Source organism: Cervus elaphus, chromosome 23 (genome assembly GCF_910594005.1).
Source record: "Cervus elaphus chromosome 23, mCerEla1.1, whole genome shotgun sequence".
Lineage (NCBI taxonomy): Eukaryota > Metazoa > Chordata > Mammalia > Artiodactyla > Cervidae > Cervus > Cervus elaphus.
Genome location: NC_057837.1, coordinates 38,259,016 through 38,280,558, shown reverse-complemented (window position 1 = coordinate 38,280,558; position 21,543 = coordinate 38,259,016). Strand labels below are relative to the sequence as shown.

The following is a 21,543-nucleotide window of genomic DNA, read 5'->3' as shown; positions in this document are numbered from 1 at the left end:
GCTCCCCAATAACCTTATGGAGTGAGCACTTGTTACCATCATCCCCATTTTACAGATGGAGAAACGGGGGCCCAGAGAGATGAAGTAACTTCTCCAAAGTCACAGATCCAGCAAGCAGGGATTTGAACGCAGCCAGTCGGATGCTGGAGCGCATGCTCTTGAAGCTCTGGGCAGGGGAAGGGGTGGGGGGTGGGTGTTGTGAGAGTGTGAGCACGAAGGCGGAGGCTGCTGCGGGGACCGGGCGCAGGAGCAGACGGAGGAATAGGGACGTGGAGGCAGGAGCCGGGGAGGAGTCGGCCGCGCCGGTGGGCGGGGCTACGGTGAGAGCCGCCGGCAGTGGGCGGGGCCTGACGGGCAGGCCCTCCCGGATCCCCGCGGGAGTCCGTGATGCTCGCGAGGCTGACTGACAGCGGTGTGCGGAGTGGGCTGGGCCGGGCCGGGCCGGACTGGGAGGGGGCCGGAAGGCCGGCTCCGCTACGTGGCGGCCTCGGGCAGGCTCGGCACTAGCCACCAGCCAGCCCCGGGGCGGCGGGACTTCCCTAACAGGCGCCTCCCTCCGGGTTTGCTCCAGCTCCGACTAGTGTTTATTTAAAGCTGGATTTAAAGGTCGCCAGCTGCAGCGAGCGGTGCAGCGGGCGCTCTTGGAGACTCCGGCCACCCCAAGAGGGTGCCCCCCACCCTTGGCGATGGCTTCCCCTTCCTTCCCGACACGTCAGCAGCCCAGCCGCAGTCCTGAGTCGCCTGAGGGCAATGGGCATCCCTCTGGCTGCAGCCAGGGCTGCTCCGAGGACCGGCCAGGTCAGCGTCCACCGAGGGCGCGGGGCTGGGCGGGGTCTGGTGACAGCCGTATCCCAGGACCTTGCACTGTGTATCTCGTAGGTGCACACAGGCATTTAATCTACATAGCATAACCTGCAGGCACCTCTGGATTCGGTTTGAACTCCGGGCCTCACTGCTTAGCGCCCAGGGGAGAGCTTAACCTTTCTTTCTTTTTATTTATTTTAATTGGAGGCTGATTACTTTACAATATTGTGGTTTTTGCCATACATTCACATGAATCAGCCATGGGTGTACATGTATTCCCCATCCTGACCCTCCCTCCCACCTCCCTCCCCATCCCATCCCTCAGGGTCATCCCAGTGCACCAGCCCTGAGCATCCTATCTTATGCATGGAACCTGGACTGGTGATCTATTTCACATATGATAATATAATGTTTCAATACTATTCTTTCAAGTCATCCCACCCTCACCTTCTCCCAGAGTCCAAAAGTCTGTTCTTTACATCTGTGTCTCTTTTGCTGTCTTGATTATAGGGTCATCATTACCATCTTTCTAAATTCCATATATATGCGTTAATATACTGTATTGGTGTTTTTCTTTCTGACTTCAGGCCTTAACCTTTCTAAGCACCAGTTTGAAAGTGAAAGTGAAAGTCACTCAGATGTGACCAACCCTTTGTGACCCCATGGACTATACCGTCCATGGAATTCTGCAGGCCAGAATATCAGAGTGGGTAGCCTTTCCCTTCTCCAGGGGATCTTCCCAAGTCTCCCGCATTGCAGGTGGATTCTTTACCAGCTGAGCCACAAGGAAAGCATCAGTTTACCATCCCAGAAATGGGGATGAGATGCCAATTTACCCTCTGAAGGTGTTTTGAAGATTAGATCTAATATTTGTTGAGCACTTACTTTGTGTCAGGCATTATTTTTAGGGCTTTGCTCTGTTTTCACTCAATAGCTTACCAAGTTGTTATAAGTTGTTGTTCCCTTTCTGTGAGTGAGGAATGGACACTTAAAGAGGTTAACTTTCCCAAGGTCACGCCATTTGGAGCCCTGGGCAGGGTTATCCCATTGTCTGGACCAAGGTCCCTGCCCTCCCCCGCCACTGTTCCAGGAGGCAGGCGCCTACCATTCACCAAGATCCCCGCAGCGGGAGCCCCCACCCCATAAGAAGAGGGTTGTCAGAGATGACAGCTGTCTCCCAGTCTCTTCTTGAGACTAAATTGTGGTAAGTGCCCTCACCACAAAGTACACGTGTTCCTTTTTTTAGACAGTTCAGGGACCACTCAGGGGCCCAGTGGAGCCATTATAAGGAGAAACCAGAAGAATATGGGATTAGAGCCTGTCATGCTGGGCGGGTCCCAGAAGCCACCTCGCCCAGTCCTCTGCGGTCTGTCCTGAGGTCACTGGGCTACTTGAGCTGGAGGTTGTGTGTGGCCGTGGATGGTCCCAGCCTCACACTCTGGGGATCGTCCATCAGATGTTCATGAACTGGGGCAAACCTGCTCACCCCCAAATTTTGTTACTGTACCTGAGGGAGCGGACAGCCACTGGCTAATTTAAAACAGAGCATCCCACCTGGGTGGCCTTTGGCTCCTGCCATCTTCCAGCCCTGCTAGCAACAGACCTTTTCTCTGTGGCATGATTTGCTGATGTGGCTGCTGTTGGCGGTGGCGGGGGGGCGGGGGGGGGGGGCGCTGGCGGGAGGCACCGTTTTCTGAGCATATGTTTGTGAAACTAAAACCCTGCCTGTGAGAACTGTCTGCATGTTGCAGCTGTGAAGAGACATGAGAGCAAAGCCAGGGGAGGCCTTTTGGTGGAACGGCCGGCACCCCTGGGAGGATCAGCTCTGTCTGGGATCTGGCAGCCGTGGCTGCACCGTGTCCCCTCTCATGGCCCTTTAGGGGAAATCAGGGCCCTGTCATCTCTCAGTTTCCCCTCTCCCCATCTCTCCCTCTTCTCTCTTCTCATCCTGATTTCCAGAGGAGAAGAAACACACCCAGGACTCAGGGGTGCACATGTGGCCACTGGATTTCCTCACCCTGCCCTGCCCCCAGCCTGGGGAACCAATGGTGCCCCCACATAGCCATTGGCTCCAGGCCTGGACTGGAGTGGTCTCCAGTGGGGTCAGGGGGTCCTGGGAGACAAGGAGGCCCTTAGGCTCAGTGGCCGTGCCCCTGCTGGGCGACTAAGGTGTCTAGCTCCACAGCGTTCTCCTCTCCACCCAGGGCCCTTCCCAAGTCCAGAGGGATCCAGCCTCCCACAGCCCTCCCCTCGCCTGTTTTTAGTCAGACCCAGGATTCAGATAGCTCTACTGCCTCTTCCTGAGTGATTCTGGGCAAGTCCCTTCCCATCTCCAAGATTCAGTTTCCCCATCCATAAAATGGGAACTATCCCAGAGCCCACCTCACAGGGTGGGATAGTGAGGTTACATGAGCTTATGCCCAGAACCACCAAAAGCACTCTGTTTGGATGTACTGTGAATTTCCCCACTCACCAAATGATGCCGGAACAGGAGGCTGTTTATTTTCAAGAAAGACAGCACATATACTTTCATGTAGTGGAATACTTTTAGTGATTATTTTTTGAACAACCAGTGAGATATGCTGCCTAAAACAACTTGCATGGGTCCTTCTGGCCAAGGTCATCTGAGGAACCGCTTGAGAGGTGGTTAGTAAGTTTAACCCAGGTTGGAACCGATCCTATGGCGTCATAGGTTCCAGTGTGAGTGCGCACAGATCCTTTGAGGACACTTAAGAACACACAATCTGTGGTTACAGGATGGGGATCAGGCAGGGACACCTCCGATGAATGGGACTGCCAGCTGCCCTAATGTTATGCAAATAGGTGCTCGAAGCTTGGCTAAAAATGCCCATGAAAGCATCCTACAGATTTCAAAAATGTTGCATCGCAGAGAACCAAGAAGGGAGAGAAGACGTGCTTAGACGACTCAGATGACTCAAAAGGTGGCTTCGATGATGGCAGAGGCCCTGAGCCCACAGGTGCAGTGGATGAGGTGGCAAAAAATTGAGTGACAGGATAGGGTGATGAGAGCACTCTTCTAAAGTAATACGTTGTCACACATAACCTGTGATCATGACTTGCCAACCTCACAGATGGCAAGTAAGTTACTTGTTATAAATAGATAATTAACTATTTCATTGACAAAAAAAGATTATCTTAAATACATTCAGTTAGGTCACACATCCTTTGGATATTTGCGTAGGGAGACAGGGAATTGTTACAGGAAGGGGGATCCCTTCCAAGGGCCCGAGAGTGGGCTCTTATCTAACACTCGGAAATGAACTGTCCGAGGAGACACACGTGCTGACAAAACAAGAGACTCTATTGGGAAGGGGTGCCCGGGCAGATAACAGCAGCATTAAGGAAACCAGGAGAAGGGCTCTGCCACGTGGCTCACAGTCTTAGGTTTTATGGTGATGGGATTTGTTCCTGGGTTGTCTCTGGCCAATCCTTCTGAGTCAGGAATCCTTCCTGGTGATGCTTGCATCCACTCAGCCAAGATGGCTTCCAGCCAGAAGAATCCTGGGAGGTTGGTAGGACACATGGACTGGAGTTTCCTCTCTCCTTTTGACCTTTCCTGAATTCTTCCAGTTGGTGGTTGCTTGTTAGTTCTGTGTTTCTTACCAGGACCTCCTGTTGTAAGACAAGTCATATAAAAGGTTACTGTGATGTCTGGCCACAGCGGGTCGTTTCAGCCAGTGGTTCCCTTACTAGAATCATCCTATTGGGGGGCTTGTTATTTGAGTCTCTCAGTGTCCCTTCACCCCACACATTCCCTTTCCAGAGGGTTCCCCCCCGCCCCGTCTCTGTCACCCTTCCTCTGGCTGCCTACCCTGGGGATGGCTGCATGTGCCAGGGAATTGACTCCCCTGCACCAGGAGCAGCCCTGAGGCTGTGACCAAGTGGGCTGGTATATAATTTCCCCCAGCTCCCTTGTCCCTTGAACAAGCCAATGCTGAAGTCTATGTTCTGTACCGGCCCCCACAGTTCCCTGGGGGGTTAAGTGCCAGGGGCCCCAGTGGTTACGCGCTTGACAACACACCCCTTACTGGCCGACTCCCATTTTCTGACTCACTTTCCCTCTCCCTTCCTGGTCCCTCCAGGCTTCCCTTCAAATAAAGAAGGTTGACTCCATGTTTGTCTCAGGTCTTCTCCTAGGGAAATCCAACTTACAGCAAATGCAGATGATGAAGGATAGCGGTGGTTATCATCACCCATCGTTATTTTGATAAAAGCAGGAAAACACGATTCCTGCTTCGGGCCTCCTAGCCCCAGAGCTGGGGAAGACAGGCGAGAGGGTCTCTTTTAGGTCAGATTGGGGAGGGGGAGGTCTGACTACATGTTTATCTCAAAGCAATCTCAAAGTAATTCATCCTCTCTCCCTCTCTCTCAGTCAATTATATGCTTGAGCAGCTAAGCCCCAAATCGGTCCATCCAGAGCAATTAAAAGCTTCCTTTGCCAGGCCTTGGGGATTTCTCTCTGATCAATGAGAAGAACACCGCAGCTGGAAAGCAGCCGAAACCAAGAATAGGGCGACTGTGTCCTGTTCAGATGAGCTAGGACACCATTAAAATTTGTTTTTAAAAGTGCCTCTTGTTTTCCAATATGGGAAGGGAGGTGGGGGGAATGTCATACAAATGACCAGGAATGTCTCATTCATTTTCCAGCCCATTTGTCCCCAGATGGAATTTATTTGTGAAAACCTGTTTTGGGCCCATGAGCCATGGTATTATTATATTTATATCATTATATTTGTAAACACTGTATTCCTAATTATATTTAGAATGAATCATACAGCAATAGCAGTGGAATCACGTAACTTGTAGGTACAATGTGCTGGTAACTGTGCTAAAAATGTCATCTGTTTTATCTTAGCTGACTCTAACGATACTATGAAGCGGTCACTGTTATGGCCATTTATTGATGCAGCTACTCAGGCTCAGAGAGGTTGAGTAACTTGCCTGAGACCACACAGCAGAAAGTAGCAGAAGAGGATTACAAACCCAGGCAGTCCAGCTTCCAAGCCTATGTTCTTCACCATGAAAAAAGCAGCCTGGCTTTTCATACCAGGAGAGAAGGAACCAGACGGCTTGGCTGATTTTGTTGTCAAAGCCAGGCTCACCCTGACTTGCCTTTCCCCAGGGAGCTGAAACTAGGTGGATTTTGATTCTCAGACATTCCTTCCTGCTGGTCTCTGTCACTGAAATGTCAGAGGGTTCTGTAAACCAGCTCTCCCCAGGTCCCAGCTCCTGTGGCCTCAGAAGGAACCCTTGGGAGACAACTCTGTGTCCACAAACAAGCCAGTTCATACTGAAGCTAGTGCTGCCTGGGAACAGTTTATTAAGAAAGGCAGGATAAATGTGGAAAACACAGGACGCTAGCCCTGCACCCTCTTAGGTGGTCCACTTTTAAGAGAGTGCTCCAGGAGACTCCAGGGTGCCCATAGAACAGGGAGTGGATGAGGAACAAGGAGAATGTTCTGTCCCAGGGACATCTCGGGATGCTCCAGGGAGTAGTGGTCCCAGTGTCGCCAGTCGTCATGCACTGTGTGACTCTGGCCACATCACCTCTCTGCTCTATTTCCTCCTCAGTGAAATGGTGAATGGTTCAGAGGAGTTCTGAGACCCCTTTTGTCTCAGGGATTGAGGAGCACCAGTTTCCACATGTGGCCGAAACCTCACTCTCTGCTCCCCACGCTTCTGCTCACTCCACGTCCTTGTGCTGGTTTGCATGGTTCTGTGACCCTCTGAGGATGCAGCCGGGCCACTGTAAGTGTGTGAGGTCAGTGAAAGGGAAATTCCCTGTGTTTGGATTTGCAGAGTGGGTTTGGCATAGTGGTTCCAAACCAGACGTGATTTTGCCCCTTGCCAGCCTCCCCTTGGACATTTGGGAATATCTGGAAATATGCTCGGCTGTCATAGTGAAGGGGAGAATGCTCCTGGCATGGAGTGGACAGAAGCCAGGGATGCTGCTGAACACCCAACAGCGCATGGGAAAGAGTGACCAGGGCCCCAGTGTCAGTGGGCAAAGTTGAGGAGCCCTGGACCACAGGAGGCTGGATGGCCCACAACTGCAGATGCCCCGGACTGTGCACGCCCTGGGACTACCTCCTCTTCAAATTCCTTTGCCCCAACAACCAGGAGAAGGCTCCCAAATAGGACAGCTACAAGTCATAGTTATTCCTTTTAGAAAATAAGGAAAACATGCGGATGGTAAGACATTCTACAAAATGGTTCAAAACAGCACACAGTGGAGAAGAATCATCTCACACCTCCATGTATCCTGGTCTCCCAGCTCCCCTGCCCCACAGGTAACCATCACTCACCTGTTTCTTGTGTTATGTTCATCTTTCCAGGCCCAGAGTTTCTCAGTGTCAGCCCTAACGGCATTTCAGACCAAATGGTTCTATGTCATGGGGACAGTCTTGTGCATTGTAGGATACAAGCAGCACCCACCAGATGCCAAAATTATCTCCAGACAATGACAAACGTCCCTGGGGACCCTGGTTGAGGACCACTGTCCTGGAGATAGCTTCTGCATATTCTCACATATATGTATTCATGAAAGCACATCTTTCTCTTTTTGGGAGATGGGCACATATTAGATGTTCCATGAATATTTGTTAAAAGAATGGACAGGGATTCCCTGGTGGCTCAGTGGTAAAGAATCTGCCTGCCAATGCAGGCGACACAGGTTCAATCCCTGATCTGAATATCCCACATGCCGCAGAACAACTCAGCCTGTGCACCACAACTACTGAGGCTCACATGCCCTAGAGCTTGTGCTCCACAACAAGAGAAGCCACCACAATGAGAAGCCTGCACTCCGCAACTAGGGAGTAGCCTCTGCTCTCTGCAACAAGGTCTTCCTTCCTGTGAAGCAAGGAAGACCAAACATAGCCAAAGATAAATTTTACAAAATTATTTAAAAGAATGGATAGCTGAGAATTGTTGTTCAGTCGTTCAGTTGTGTCCGACTCTTTGTGACCCCATGGACTGCAGCATGCCAGACTTCCCTGTCCTTCACCATCTCCTGGAGCTTGCTCAAACTCATGTCCATTGAGGTGGTGATACCATCAAACTGAAAATAAGTCAACTTAAATAATAAATCGAACCCTATCCTAAATGGCCGGTTACATGTATCCTAAAACAAGCACAGGATGTGAAACATTTTCTTCCTGATTTCCACTTACCAGTTTTGCTCTAAAGAGGACCATCTTGTGATGTTCCCCAAACTCTGTTTATCTCACTGCTAAAGACTGAGATTTGGAGGTTGAGTCCCCAGTGCCTTTGTAGCCTGTTCTCAGAAGCAACTGGAACTGTCCTCCATAACGACTTACTCCCTGCACTTGAAGACTGCCTTCTCTGCCCCCAAATGACAGGCTGGGGAGGCATCAGGGAGGTGCCCAATCTACCTCAAGTGGCCCCTCCCATCTGTCTGTCCTGCTCTGCCAACATCTGGCTTTCGTGACAAGCTGTGGCCTTGGTTCCGGAAAGAGTGCCCTTTCTAAGAAGGTGGGGGCATTGGTCCAGCTTGGGCAATCAGCCCAAAGTCCATTTTGTGTGATTCTGGGCGGCTGCCCAGTCTCTCTTCCTGGAGTGCAGCGGGGCCTGGGATGGTCTCTGGATTTTCATGTTTCCTGGAGGGGAGTGGGTGGGGGTCTAGGAGCTGGCAGGTGACTTGTGTCCACCACTATGGGGACCGGCTCAGGGGTGACACCCTGCCCAGGGCCTGCTTGCCTATCACTCACTCTAGGCCCTGGGGGAGTAAAGTCAGCCTTCTCAGGGCCGGTGGGGGAGTGGGGTAGGCTGGGCCTTATGATCCACCACAGGAACAAGGCGGATGAAGGTCAAGAGCCCTGGCTGTCAAGAGCCTTGGTGAGAGGTGTGGCCAGTATGTGTCAGCTGGGAGTTCAGCTGAGGCCAGGTCGAAGGGCCTTCTTTGTGGTTGTTTTAGGTTAATCAGACTTAAGTGGTGGCTCAGGGCTACGAAGACACATGTTCCCAGAGAGAGGAACCTTCAGAAGCTGCATGGTTCCATCCAGCCGTGAGGTCCAACCCCAAGGATAAGGTCATCGCTGTGCTTTATGCCAGACTCTACTGGTCGAGTCACAATGGCCACCAGGGTCAGGGTGGAGAGACTCTCGGTAGGGGTGTGTCGAGGTCATATTGTGGAAGAGCCCGTGGACGGGAGATGCCGCCATCTGCCACCAGTCTTTTACTGGGTCTTTCTTCTCCATCCCCATGGCCACAGCCCCTGATCCACCTCCCTGGAACCATGGCAACTGCCTTCCCAGAAGGCACTGACCTTGTACCTCTGTTCTCCTCCTTTCCTCCCAGTGGGTTCCAGCCCCAGGGAACGGGTGAGACCAGAATGCCCCGTGAGTAACCAGGAGCCCTCAGTCACTGAGCTCCCCCCGAGGATTCCCTTTTAAGCTTCTCTCAACAGCAGTTCAAGCCCAAGGCCGGGGCAGGTTCAAGGGACCGGCATGTGTTCTCCACCCAAGTCCCTCCTTTCCTCGGTTCCTTCTGTGTTGATGGCTGGGTGGGGGCGGGGCAGGACAGGGAACATTCCGGTGAGTGAGCTGGGTCTGAGTCTGGGCTTTTCGGCTGTCCCAGAACATCCTTCCTTACCCTGGGACCTGTTCTCTACTTCCTTCCTTCCTCGCGATCATGGCTGTTGTCACCCCAGGTTCCTCCTTGAGGGGTACTTGGTACCACTTGCAGCCTCTCACTGACCTGGAATCCCTCCTGCCTCTGAGATTGCTCTCACATGGTCATCAGCGGCCCCTCATTACCAAAGTCTTTTGGTTCTTGTCTTCTTTGCTTGGCCTCTCTGCAGCACTGAACATGGACCACCTTCTTCCAGGAACTTTTCTGCCCCGCCCCAGACCCCCCATCTCCTCTTACCTCTCAGATGGACTCCTTCTTTCCAGATGCTTCGTTGGTTCTCTCCTGTCATTTAACCTCATGACTTATCTGTCCCCTATGAGCACTAACTGCAGAATCTATTCCCGTTCCCTACTCATCTTATGAACTCTGAATCTCACATTTCCAACTGCCTACTAGCTATCCCAACCTGGCTGCTCCCAGCCATCTCAGATCCATTCAACCAAAGCTAAACTCAGTGTCCACTTTCCATTGTGTTCATCCCCTTCCCACAGAGATGCCGGTGAGCATCACCACCCAACTCATCAACACAAACCTCAGTGCAGCCTTCTTCCGCTGCTGAATTTTAATCATAGGCAGTTCTAGCAAGTCTCTTGCCAGAATTTCTTGAACCCATTCATTCATCCATTCATTCTGTCTGGAGAGACAGACAAATATTTATTGAGCATGTACTATACCCCAGGCACTGCTCATGTGGCTGGAGATACAGCAGTAAGCCAAATAGAATTCTTGCAATCTATGAGGGAGAGAAAGACAGTGAGCAGATAGATAGGCAAACACAGAGCAGGGCCAGTGGTGGTAAAGGCTGTGCGACAATAAGGCTGAGTGAGGAGCTGGGAGAAGAGGCAGGTGAGCATTTCCTGTCAGGTAGACAGGGAAGACTTACTGATCACTTACTTGAGTAGAGGCCAGAAGGAAATCAGAATCAGCCAAGTGGACCCTAAACCATGGCAACTGCCTTCCCAAAGGGCACTGACCTTGTACCTCTGCTTTTATCCTTTCCTCCCAGCCCCTTTCAGGGCTTCCTGTTTCCCACTGAATCAAGGGGCTTCTCAACTGGACTTTGACCCTGTCTTCCAGCTAAGTCTTACTGTGGTCAGCAGAATTCTACCATGGCCTGGTGAACTCCACCCCCTATTTTTACCCCTCTGTGTGATCCCCTCCCCCAGGTGTGGGTGGGACCTGTGACTGGCTGTTTGACCACAGAATGTAGCTTCCCTGATTAGGTTATCTCATATAAGATTTGGTCTCAGCCAATTTATGGGATGAGAAGGCTTCCAGGAGACTACAGTGGCCTCTGGTAGCAACCTGGGACCCTTGTTTCCTGGAGTTGTGAGGCAGTGGATTCTGCCAGTCACCTAGATGAAGCGGGAGGCAGATTTGCCCCTCGAAGCCTCAGGGGTACCACAGCTCCACAGACACCTTCTGCAACTCGTGGGCAGAGAATCCAGCAGAGCTGTGCTCACTCCTGACCCACGGAAACTGTGAGATAACTAGCGTGTGTTCCTTGTTACGCAGCAATAGAAAACCAACACGCTCGCCCCTCAAGCCCTATGCAAGTCCTTTGGCTGCTCCTGCTTCCAGACAGCCTATTTTTTCATGCCCTTCTCTAACCCTACATTTTCTCTCTGGTTAAATTTTGTCTGTCCTTCAAAATCCCATTCGAATGCGCCCTCTTCCTTTCTGCACCCCGGTTTGTCCTGGCCCCTCCAGCCCTCCATCCCATAGCCCTTGGTCCTCTCCCCCACACTCGCCCCGTCGGTTGTCTGCATGCCCTGACCCACACCCCCACCCCTCCCCATCGTCCATCTCAGGGTGTTACTCAGGGCCTGGCTTCCAACACACGGAGGGCTCCTCACTTGGGGGGGTATGGGGGGTCCTGGATGGGGCTCTGACCATCGTGCATTCCCTCCCACTGCTTGGAGAAGGCTACTCTGGGGTTGGACCTCTCACCAGATTCTCAAAGAGGCCTGAGGTCCTGAGAAGATGAAGCCTGACTGAGGCCAGACAGATGTCAAGACCCAACTCTTGAATTGAAGCCCCTGGGTTCTCACCCACTAAGGGATTTCCATCTGAAGCCTGGGTGCTAATCACAGCTTTGCTGGAGGAACGTGAGGCTTCCGGGGTGTTCTGCAGGAGAGCGGCTGTTTTGACATGTGTCAGAGCCCAGTCATCTGCTCTGGGATGGAGGGGGTTCAGCGGGAGGAAGGAGGAAGGGAGCAGGGGTGCAGCAGGGGTGCAGGGAAGCCCCCTCGATGGCGAGAGGAGGAAACAGAAGGGAGAGTCTTGGGGACCAAGTGGGCAGGGGAAAGGAAGCCGGCTCATTCTGCTCTGAAAGAGTGACTGCATTTCTCCTTTTAATTGTGCCAGGTGCCTGATCACCGCTCCCGCTGCCGGCTCCCCCGGGCTCCTTGGCAGTGCCAGGGTATTTTTAGCCCTCCAGGAAGTGGAACAAAGCACCGGGGCAGGCAGTGCCACGCTATTGGCTTCGGCTGAGGCCGTGCTCAGCAGCTTTCTAAGGAAGCATGGGGGGCCTCCTCCATCGCAGGGGACCTGGGGGATGTGTGTCCAGCTCCCTCGCATGCCTCCGAGGCTGTCTCCCTCAGAGGCTTGGAGGGGGCATCCTCGCCAGCTTGGGGGACTGAGAGCCGGGCTGGGATGTTAGGGGTGGGGGCAAGTAAGCAGGCCTCTCTCCAGGAGGGATCAATCAATCAATTCAGCTGCTCAGTCATGTCCGACTCTTTGCGATCCCATGGACTGCAGCACGCAAGGCCTCCCTGTCCATCACCAACTCCCGGAGTTTACTCAAACTCATGTCCATTGAGTTGGTGATGCCATCCAACCATCTCATCCTCTGCTGTCCCCTTCTCCTCCTGCCTTCAATCTTTCCTAGCACTAGGGTCTTTTTCCAATGAGTCAGTTCTTTGCATCAGGTGGCCAATGTATTGGAGCTTCAGCTTCACCATCAGTCCTTCCAATGAATACGCAGTGTCAGATGCTTGGCAGCCCTCACGCCTCACTCTGGGGGAGACTCTGACTTGTAGGGAAGCCACTGGGGTGGAGTGTGCAAGGCAGGAACTCTAGGTGGGGGTCGCTCCGGGCTAGAAACACCTGTCCCTGCAGTGAGGGGGAGGCGGGGGAGAGCAGCCTGACCCCACATTCCGAGGACCCACATTCCGAGGACCCAGTGATGGAGTTTCAAGGTCAGCCTTGAGCCAAATATTTGCTTGGATCACTGACCCAGCCGACTTCCAGCCCTCACACCCCCTGGGCTTGTATCCAGGTCCTGCCCCAACCAGACACCCCACCACTTGTTCCTGGAGGGGCTGGTGCTGTTTCCTAAAGAGGTCTTTCCAGGCAAATGTGGCAGCCATATCCCCTCATGGGGTTCCTGAACGCGGACCAAGGCGGACAAGCTGGGGGGTTGCAACCAGGAGTCCCCCTGGATGCTTTGTTTGAAGCAGCGACTTCAGTGAACTGGACTGAAGTGGCCAAGGTTCAGCGTGGCTGCTCACGCAGAATCAACCAACACAAGGCCAGGTCTCCCGGGGCCTTCTTCCCCCAACCCTGCAAGCCTGGGAAGGAGAGTGGCCTTGCCCCCCAACCCTCCCAGAGTGGGTGGAGGGAGGCTGAGATGGGCTTGGTCAGGGCCTAGCAAGGAGGGAAGAACCAATCTTTCTGTCTGCCTGCCTGCCTGTCTGTCTCTCTCTCTCATACACACTACCCCCTGAGTGTCCACTCTATGGGTAGCCACCATGCTAAGTTCTGCACCGTCATCAGCCCCTGAATCCCAGGGACCCTGCAGTTACTTTTGCTCCATTTTGCTGACATGGAAACAAAGATTCAGAGAGGTTAAGCAACCTGTCCAAGCGCACACAGTCAGGTGTCAAATCCAGGTGGGTGTACGGACTGCCCACTGCAGCCAATTAGAGGAGGAGGAGAGAAAAGGTTGTGCACTTGTTCGCTGAGATTCTAGAACAGGGCGGGGGAAGGGCTAGTGGGGGGCAGGGCCACGTGCCTGCCTGGATCACTTATTTCCCAAGATTGAGATGGGATCAGTAAACTTCTGACCATCACCGGAAGCCAAGTTCAGACTAAACGATGCTCTGTGATCTCAAGCCCCGCTCTCTGCTTTTGCCTGCACCCCTCACTCCTGTTGCAGCTTCGCCTCCCATTATTCACCCTTCAAGGCCCAGAGAAAAGGCCAGCTCCCCCAGAATGGCTTCCTTACCCCAAGTCTACCTCCGGGAGCCACGACTTCCTTTCCCTTTGCGTCTCTGGTCTCTTGACTTCTGTCTTGCACTGCACTCAGCCTGTTCTGATTAGTCTTATAATCTTTCACTGCGTATCTGTCCATCTTATTCATTAGGTTGGGAGAGAAAGTGTTATGGTAGTGTTTGTTTGGTCACCTGATATGAAGAGCAGACTCATTGGAAAAGACCCTGATGCTGGGAAAGATTGAAGGCAGAAGGAGAAGGGGATGACAGAGGATGAGATGGTTGGATGGCATCACTGACTCAATGGACATAAGTTTGAGCGAACTCTGGGAGATAGTGAAGGACAGTGAAGCCTGGCGTGCTGCAGTCCATGGGGTTGCAAAGGGTCAGATACGACTGAGTGACTGAACAAGTGGTGTCCTGCTAACTCAGTTCCCTAATTTGTGGTGCTTGCTGATTCCCAGGGTGTAAATACTCCCGCCATGGCCAGTTTCGAGCTGTGATGGTTCAACACTGGGCTCACAAAATTCCAGAGGATTTAACAATTGCTGTTGTGCACCAGGACTCAGGGTCTCCAGCTCAACACTGCTAAGACTTACAGTTTGCACTTAGTAGATGCACACTGGGCTGATGCCACAGAATCTCTGCTTGGGTGGACTATTCTACAACATTTTTATTTTTGCCAGGAGTCTCTACTTTGTTCCTAGAAGACTTTAGAAAGGACATCTGGGGACATGGTAACAGTCCTTGTTTCCTCCCTGTGTTCATGCCCCTTTGGGATGTGACTTTTCAGCTTCCCCCATGAAGAGCTGGAGCCAGTTTCTCAATCCTCAAATCAGGCTTGGCCTTGTCACTTGACCTTGGCAGTGGAATACAGTCGCAGTGACTATGACCTTGAGTTCTTCCGCTCTGGTCTTTTTTTATTTTTATTTATTTACTTATGGCTGTGCTGGGTCTTTGTTGCTCTGAAGGCTTTTCTCTAGTTGCAGTGAGCAGGGTCTACTCTCTAGTTGTGGTGCATGGGCTTCTCACTGTGGTGTCTTGTCTTGTTATGAAGCACAGGCTCTGGATGCATGAACTTCAGTAGTTGCAGCTCCCGGGCTCTGGGGCACAGGCTCAACAGTTGTGGAGCATAGGCTTTGTGGGAGCTTCCCAGATCAGGGATCGAACCCGTGTCTCCTGCATTGGTAGGCAGATTCTTTACCACTGAGCCCCCAGGGAAACCCCTGGCTCTTGTTTTGGGATCCTGCCAGCTAAAAGATATAAAGCCCAGGCTTCCCTGTGAGGATGAAGCCATACACTTTGGCCAAGCCATTGTCTGGACACGTCAGCCAGGCCAGGCAAACCCTGCCACAGGCCACAGGAGTGAGCCCAGCCCAAACTGCTAACTTGCAGAATCATGAGCTAAGTAAATGGCTGTTGTTTTAAACTACTGAGTTTGGGGGTGCTTTTTAAGCAGCCAAAGTGCTCTGATGTAATATCATCCTTGCATTCAGAAATAGCCTCATTTTCAAGTAGATTGCCCATCTTTGAGTGCACTGAAATAGCCTCCTGCTCCCTGCAGCTCATTAGCTGTGAACTCAGGTATTAGCACTGCTGCACCTCTCAGTACGTGACTCCTAGCAGAATGTTAATCCTCCTAGAAGGACCTGAAAGATGTGGCCCCCCCACCCCCGGCCCCCTGATGAAACGGCTGAGGCCTGGATGAGAGGCCTGGTGGACAAAAGGCCTGGAGCCCAAGGCCTTGGACTCAAGCTGAGCTCTCGTCTCGTCCACCTGTATCTCATGCAGCCATGAGACTGGGAGCTGCCCTCTTCCTAATCGTCCGATGATTGACTTGCCTTTTTGGGGAAATGTCCCACCAGGAGTGGGAAAACGAAACAGATTCCTCTTTTCCACCCTGTTGTATAATTTTGGGGGCAGGAGAAAAGATCCTGATGTATTTGGGTTGGGGAGGAGGGAGAGAGCAGTGCCTAAACCATACTTAATAAATTCCTACTTTCAGTTCACAAGCAAAATCTTGCCTGTGACCTGTGAAGGCCTTTGTGAAAAATGCAACCCCACCCATTCTGCCCTCTAGGTTTGAACCACCGAAACTCGAGCAGTGAAGGGGCATCATTTCAGAGACGGAGAGAGGAAGCAGGCATGAAATGACTTTGCAGCTGCACGTGTGGTATGGGGTTATCCTCCACCACCTGTGTGACTTTGGACAAGTCACCCAACCCCTCTGGGGCCTGCAGGGCAAGGGAGACTGGAGAGCCCCATAGCCTCTTCCTGCTGTCATCTTCTTACTGGCTTAAAGGGAAAAGTCAGGGAGAGCCAGAGAGGCTTCTGAGAGCTGACCACTGGGGTTCACACTGACCCTGCTAGGTCTATACACAGTGTGCTCACCATCATGACCTGGAGGCAGTGTAGCATCACATTCTGGGGCATTGCCCAGTTTATATTTGGCCTTGGGATGCTGTCAGAATATAAACATCCAACATCACCACCTTGCCTGCTACCTCAGCTCAGCACCAGGCACCCTGGACCTGATTGGATAGGTGGAGAAATAGTAGCGGGGGAGGGGTCCATTAGCAGCCACTCCATCACAGAGTAACATGCTGTCTCTCATGGGCAAACTGTGTGACCCTAGGCAGGTTACTCAACCTCTCTGATCCTTCATTTCTTCCTCTAAAGTATAATGTCATGTGAAACTTTTACAACGTTGCATCACGATAAATACTGAAGGAAAACAGAGGGGTTGCTGATGCCCGCTTTATTACATAGAACACAGGCCAAAGTGAATGGTTCTCTATCTACCTAATAGAAAATTATGTTGACCCCAAGGTCTTGTTTGGCCTCAAACAGTCACACCACACGTGCTCAGACCTTCTGGGAGGTTCCCATTTTTCAGTTTTAGGATTTTGACTTTGCTCAGTTATTTGTGGACACCTGGGACATACTTTTAAAATTTTTTGACGATAAAAAAAATTCTCCCCCTGGGTTTTATGGGGATATACTTGGTGCGTATTACGGGTTATTAGAATAGATGAAACTGTCCATCTAAAGCATGAAGCTTAGCGCCTAGACTCCTAAAGACTTCACCAGCAGCAACTGCTATTACCAACCCCCCACCACCTTTCCCTCACCCCCTCCCCGCCCTCCGTGTTGGCGGCGCTCCGCTCACCTGGAGTTAGATGCCCAGCTGTGGCCAGCAGGGCGGCTCAGGAGCCACCGTGCGGGGAGGTCAGGGTTGGGATCCAGCGTACTAGCTCCCCAGGCCTGGGGTCAAGTGACCTGAAGTGCCCACAAGGTCATTCTCCCGTTCTCCCTCCTGTTGGTGAGGGGTGACAGCGGCTTCTCTCTCCAGACTTACCCTCCACCGATGTGTGGATCGAGGAGCTTTGAAGATTCAGCAGAGGCAAACCCGCTGCCTTCGGGCAGGCAGAGCAGCACTTCTCCGCCCCACGGTACAGCTGGGCATCAGCTACAGCCATCAGGTCCACCCCCCCGCCCCCCCACCCTGCTCCGCAGGGCTGCCTGGCCCGACCCTATGGACTACATTTCCCAGGGTCCCTTGCACGCGGGCATCCCCGCTAGGTTCAGCCAATGGGAAGCGGGGAAGGGAGGTAGGCACCGCCTCCCCCTCCACGGGAGGAGAGAAACACGGCCGGGTACCTCCAGGCTCTCGGCTATGAACCGTGTCTGCAACTCGGTAGCCCGGGCAGACGGTGTCTCCTCCTTGGTTTTAGCTACGGATCTTGCCCTGCCTCCTCTGTCCCTCCAGCCTGAGGGAAGCAGCGGTTTCTTGTCGCTTCTATTAGGTTTTCATCTGCTCCTTCCTACATTAATTCCCTGTGGAATCACTTGGCCTGGACTCTTGTTTTTCTGTTGGGACTCTGGCTACCGCAGCTGCCCAGGAAAGCAGCTTGCAGACAGAAGCCCTGGGCCACCCCTCGGGCCTGGGAATGCTGCCCTCGAAGAAGACGGTGTGCCCTAGAAGAGCTGTTTTCATTCAGTATTTATTGTGATTCAACCTTGTAAAAGTTTCACATAACATCATACTTTAGAGGAAGAAATGAAGGATCAGAGAGGTTGAGTAACCTGCCGAGGGTCACACAGTTTGTGGGTCAACTGGCTGGACATATCTCCTTGGTCTCACCAACTCCTTACCCAACGCGGCCCGGAAGGACCAGTGTGGGGGTTCTCACCAGGGTTAAGGGCAGCACTCTCTGGGCACCCTGAGTTACCTTGCCCCTCTGTGCCCTCTGCTTACTCCTTGGACCATCAGGGGGCTCATCTCCTTTTCCAAGGGATGCCAAGTCCAGGGCTTTTCAAGCTAATTTCTTGTCCTCACCCATTTTGCCATGTAAGGGGCAAGGTCTTTCTCTAAAGAAATGAAAACTCTAGGACTTCTCTGGTGTTCCGGTGGCTAAGACTCCATGCTCCCAATGCGGGGGCCCCAGGTGTGATCCCTGGTTGGGGAACTAGATCTCACATGCTGCAACTAAGAGTTTGCATGCTGCAACTAAGACCTGATGCAGCCAAATGAATAAAAATGAATACATTAAAAAAATAAATAAATAAGCAAAAGCTCTAAATTCAGTCTCTGCTGGGCATCCTCCTTGGAAATTTACCTTTCTACAAAGGGGAATCTTAGCCCACCCTGAGCAGGACCCCTGCCTTGGTGCTCAGAAATCTGTGAGACCCTGTCCCACACCTGCAGACCAGCCTGCCACCCGCTTCCTGTTCTAGACCTCCTGGAGGCCCTCAGCTTCCAGCGGACCCCTCCCATCCCAGGCCCTTTGCTGCTCCCTTGTCATCCAGGAAACATATGGGCAGATGTTTTTGGCAAGCCACAGGGGGCTGTGGTTAACCTGAAGGGGCCCAGAGGGGTAAATGTACCACTTGGTGGGGTGTGTTCTCTCCCTGAGCCACCTGGGCGCTCTGGTGAGTGAGCGGCCTGTATATTTATAGTGGCACTGCCAGTGGTGGATGTACTTTAGCTTCTGAATTAAATTCCTCTCCCCCTGCTTGTAAAGGTCAGGAGCTAAATCTGCAGCTTGAACTACAAGACCCTGATGCAGCAGATGAGGGATGTGCTGAGGTGTGCTGAGAGCCCCCTTCATTACAGAGGAGGGAACTGAGCCCAACTAGGGACAGGGGCTTGGTCTGAGTATTCTTACAGCGAGGGCCTTTCTTTCTTCTTCTTCTTTTTCATATCCTTTTCCATTATGGTTTCTCCCAAGATATTGAATATAGTTCCCCATGCTCTACAGTAGGACCTTGTTGCTTATCCATCCTACATATAATAGTTTGCATCTACTAATCCCCAAACTCCTACTCCATCTCTCCCGTTCCTGCCTTCTTCCTTGGCAACCACAAGTCTGTTCTCTATGTTTGTGAATCTATTTCTGTTTCTTAGATAAGTTCATGTGTGTCACATTTTAGATTCCACATATCAATGACATCATATGGTAATTGTCTTTCTCTGTCTGACTTACTTCACTTAGTATGATCATCTCTAGGTCCATCCATGATCCTGCAAGTGGCATTATTTCATTATTTTTTATGGCTGAGTAATATTCCATTACACACACACACACACACAAACACACACACACACACACACATCATGTACATGTCAATGTACATTTAAGTTTTGGCTATTGTAAATAGTACTGCTATGAACATTAGGGTGCATGTATTTTTTTGAATTAGAGTTTTCTCTGGATATATGCCCAGTAGTGGGATTACTGGATCATGTGGTAATTCTGCTTCTTGTTTTTTAAGAAACCTCCATACTGTTCTCCATAGTGGCTACATCAATCTACATTTGCACATTTACATTTCCACAGTGTATAGAAGGGTTCCCTTTTCTCCACACCCTCTCCAGCATTTATTGTTTTTAGACATCATTTTAATGATGACCATTCTGACAGGTGTTAGGTGATACCTCATTATGGTTTTGATTTGCATTTCTCTAATAATAATTTTGATGTTGAGCATCTTTTCATCTGCCTATTGGCCATCTGTATGTCTTCTCTGGAGAAATTTCTGTTTAGGTGTTTTGCCATTTTTTGATGGGCTGTTTGCTTTTTGTTATTGAGTTGTATGAGTTGTTTGTATATTTTGGAAAGTAAGCCCTTGTTGGTCCACTCATTTGCAAATATTTTCTCCCAGTCTTGTCTCTTGTTTTGTTTATGGTTTCCTTTGCTGTGCAAAAGCTTGTAAGTTTGATTAGGTCCCGTTTGTTTATTTTTGCTTTTATTTCTGTTGCCTTGGGAAACCGACCTAAGAAAACATCGGTACGATTTATGTCAGAGAATGTTTTACCTGTGTTCTCTGCTAGGCGTTTTTCGATGTCTTGTCTTATATTTCAGTCTTTAAGCCATTCTGAGTTTATTTTTCTGCATGGTGTGAGGATGTGTTCCAGCTTCACTGATTTGCATGCGACTCTTCAGCTTTCCCAGCACCCCTCGCTTCATAAAGAGACTCCAGGAGCCTTCCTGGGGGCCCAGCTGGGTCTGGCCTCGCAACTTCCTCTGGGGACACTTGGACTCTGCCAACTGCAGCTGCTCCTGAGACTTCGGGGTGGCTCAGCGGGGTGTGGGTCCTCAGAGAGCTCCCAGGCTGTCCGATGGGTGCTGCTGGACTGCTGGGTGCTCAGGGGGACTGCCTAGGCCTCCACTCGCATCACAGGGGGAGGTGCTCCCTGGGGCCCACCCGTGAGACAGCACCTGTGGCTTGTGTTCTGGCGCTGAAAGGTGAAGTCCTCTCTGTTCCTGGGAGGTGATACCGGGATCTACTCCAAGGAGGCCAGACACTCCCTGGGAGATGCTGTGACAAGGAACACTTTGCCAAGTCTCATTTGAAAATAAACAGAATGAGCCTGTGTGTATGTGATGTTTGTGTGTGTGTGTGTACATGGGTGTGATGTGTGCATGTGCACCACAGACTTCTGTTTGGCATGTGTAAATGTGCGTGTGTGTTGTTGTTTGCACATGTGTGGATATGTGTGTATGGGAATGTGTGTTTATATGTGTGTTTCATGTGTACATGTAAGCAAATATGTGTGCTGAGCCTTCTTATGAGAGCACACGAATGTGTTTGTGTACATTGGTGTGTGTCATATGTGTGTGTGTTGTGCAGAAGAGGGCTGGGTGTGTATGTGTGAACAGCAGCTCTTACCATTGCATGTTTTCACCTCCTGGTTGTGTTCCCTCCCGGGGAGGAGGCTGCAGGCTGGTGACGAGCCACCTGTGTTGACCAGTCTTCCCTCGTGTCACCATCTTTGGCCCCAACTTTTCTTCTGCTAAAGGCTTCGTCTGGAAACTTCTACCTTTTCAGTGATGCCTGGAGATGAGCTGTCCTTCCCACTAATGAAGATGTGCATATTCCTCTGGGAAGATTTGGAAAATACAGAAGGCCTCAAAGGAAAAAGAACTGCTCTTCGTCCCAACATTCAGAGTCCAGGCTGCGGCTTCATGTAACGTGCCTCTCTGGGCTATAGCTGGGACTTGGCGGGACAGCAAAGGAGAGACACATGGGCACTGTTGTCACCCAAGGGCCCTTGATCCCTTACCCCCACCCCCATCAGGTCTTCGGAACCTGAAGGCTCCTAAGTTGTCTTCCTCTGTTGTTGAATTCTTCATGGCTCACAAAGTCCCTGAGCTGACTGGTTTGGCCAGAGCTATGAAGACAGACACACTGACCTCCATCTTGGTTGGGCCAGTCACTAAACCTCTCCAAGTCTCAGTTTCCTCATCTCTAAAATGGGGTAAAAATAACTACCTTGGAGGGTAGTTGCTAGAAATCCCCATTGCACCCAACCCTGTGCTTCTGTGGCTACATCTCTACTGTGGTTCCA

The 21,543-nt window shown here is 51.5% G+C and overlaps 2 long non-coding RNA genes across 2 annotated transcripts; one reads left to right on the top strand and one right to left on the bottom strand.

Moving 5' to 3' along the window:
• Positions 1-463: 463 nt before the first annotated feature.
• Positions 464-5,346, top strand: LOC122681207. Its single transcript, XR_006336904.1, has 3 exons — positions 464-798; positions 1,816-2,008; positions 5,198-5,346. It is a non-coding gene; the product is annotated as an uncharacterized LOC122681207 (long non-coding RNA).
• Positions 3,285-17,218, bottom strand: LOC122681206. Its single transcript, XR_006336903.1, has 2 exons — positions 16,861-17,218; positions 3,285-4,437 (listed from the first exon to the last, which is right to left on the bottom strand). It is a non-coding gene; the product is annotated as an uncharacterized LOC122681206 (long non-coding RNA).
• Positions 17,219-21,543: the final 4,325 nt, after the last annotated feature.